The sequence below is a fragment of the Photinus pyralis genome, unplaced genomic scaffold (genome assembly GCF_008802855.1).
Source record: "Photinus pyralis isolate 1611_PpyrPB1 unplaced genomic scaffold, Ppyr1.3 Ppyr1.4_LG4, whole genome shotgun sequence".
Taxonomy (NCBI): Eukaryota; Metazoa; Arthropoda; class Insecta; order Coleoptera; family Lampyridae; genus Photinus; species Photinus pyralis.
In genome coordinates, this window is record NW_022170511.1 from 19,887,514 (window position 1) to 19,890,193 (window position 2,680).

Here is a 2,680-nt window from a genome sequence, read left to right on the forward strand (position 1 = left end):
TGTTCTAAGTGAGTTGGCACCGTCATACTCTTTATCTTTGCTTATTTATTTCTAGTGCACCTCGTTCCCGTGATCCTCAAGAATCCATTTTTGCAACATTTTAAGCATTTGACCTGTTGCTGGGTAAACAAATGGAATGTAACAATTTTTTATTGAGTTTCTCAAATGTCAGCCTTCTTCAATCGCTAATATGAATACTTATTTTTTGTTCCCATTGTACTCTTTGCCTTTTGCGGAAAATCTGATTTCGATAAACCACAGCATACTTCATGAAAACATACGAAACACTTCACAGATCCAATGCCATAATGTACAAATTCTTTTTTAATTGTATCCTTGCCGGATACAATATTTTATGGTAGCAAAGGACAAACTTTAAATGCATCTAATTGAGAATTCTCTGCGTGAATATACTAACACCCGATATCATCATATATAATAGGTTCACGAGAGCATGGCAAATCCCCTAATATTCTCATAAATTACATACATTTTCCATTATCCCTTTTCACAACTCATCCAACATATTTTGTCGAACAGAGGCAATCAAACAAACTTATAAAGTTGAAAGTAACTAGTATATGGTATAGTTTGGGGAAAAATTTCCGATGCTCTCGCCGATTTTTGCAGATTACGTTGAAATTTTTCCGGGATTCCCGTGAACTTGGACCTATTCTACGAAGTTGGATTTTCAGAATACAGCAAGATGTACAATGGAATCCAAGAACTCCCTATTAGTCAGGGAGACATTTCTGAAAAGTGCATGTCTAACGGCGTTTTGTGCTACAAACTGGCAACAGGCGGTTCTAGACTAATTGGCCCCCGCTGAAAACGATGCGCCCTGTTGCCAGACCCGATTTTGGCATTTAAGCCCTTAAATCCAAGATGGCGGGCGAAATTACCGTTTTTCGGTTATTTCGAGCCCACAAAGCACGCCACTGAACGTTTTGGGTAGTTTAAGGGTAGAATATCATCTAGTACACACGTCGACATCGTTTAGACACTTTCGTATTCATATTAGGGGCCTAAATGCCAAAAGTCCGTTTAAAAACGTCAAAAATGCAAAAATTCGTCATTTTTTTTTCTGGCCGGTTGTCGGCGTCCAATATGTATTCATATGGTAAAGTAACATTTAAGTATGTGGGGATCTCCAGCAGCGCCATATGCCTGGGGCCTAAATATCAAGATGGAGCCTGGAAAGTCCAAAAAACAGTGAAAAAGTCGTTCTTTTTGCCGTATTTTTACTACACTGGCCACACATTCCCCATTTCGATGGCCTGGAGCCATATATGCGAATTGCGAATATCATTCTGGATGTTACACAACTGAACGGCTTAACTGCGGAAGCGGGGACTCGTCTCCCATAAACTTTAACTATGGAACCAAGAGGCAGAAGTTGGTTTGGCGGCGTGATTTGAGGGCAAATATATTAAAATTTGCTTCCCAAGTTTTCTTTGATTTTTTTTAATTAAAACGTAACACTTGGCAGTCGAAACTGTTTAGAATATTGAGCACTAATACTATGAAGAAGGTATTATGCAAGAATAAGAACGTTTCAGAGTTAAACGTTGTCTCTTGAAGCACTGACGTTTTCTCTCTGGATTGATTTTGGCATATTACACATAGACTAGGTACTGTTAAAATCACCACCAGAGGATGATTCATGCTGCATCGCCTAGGGAAAACTGAAACAGTCAAATGGAAGTCACCACCGCGAAATAAGACATGAGCACCATTCTACGATCAATAGAGATGTGGCCTAACGTTTGAATAGAGCATCTTCATGCGTTAGAATGTAATGTGATATCATGTTAAATTAATATGAACGAGCTTAATGTTAATGTAAATGTTAGAGTGAGTCGTTACATTCTAGGTTAAATCCCAAAAAGACACAAAACCTTCCCCATACTATTTTAATCTCGATTTTAATAGAAAAATTTTAAAAGCCGCGACTAGTTTCGACCAACGGTCATCTTCTGGCTTAAGGAAATTACAGTCTGTAATTTCCTTAAGCCAGAAGATGATGTACCTAATTTACAGAATAAAACTTGTTAAAATATTTTAGAAGTGCACAATGCAAAATTTGAAAGGCAGCATGGGGAAAAATGATGACAATTAAACAATAACATTAAAAAAATATCTTCATTGAATGTAATCTTAGCCTACATGATGTAAAGTTAATTGACTTTTAATATTAAATGAAATATCGGGCATAGGTGGAAGACGCCATCGAAGCGACACAGATGAACTTCAGGAGCGGCGCCGACGAAGATGCACAACTTAACACGCGAGTGCACTGATTGATAGTTTCGCGAATCCGTTCGGTTGGAGATGATAATTCCACCCCCCTCTCGCGGGGGTGTTATACGTCCGGGATGGCAGTCGCAATTACTCATAATAATGTTCCAGAACACCAAAATGAACAGCGAACGTAAAGAGTGTCCAGTGTAGTAAAACTACGGCAAAAAGAACGACTTTTTCACTGTTTTTGGACTTTCCAGGCGCCATCTTGATATTTAGGCCCCAGGTATATGGCGCTACTGGAGGTCCCCACATACTTAAATGTTAACTTTACCATATGGATACATATTGGACGCCGACAACCGGTCAGAAAGAAAAAAAAATGATGAATTTTTGCAGTTTTGACGTTTTTAAGAGGAGTTTAGGCATTTACGCCCTT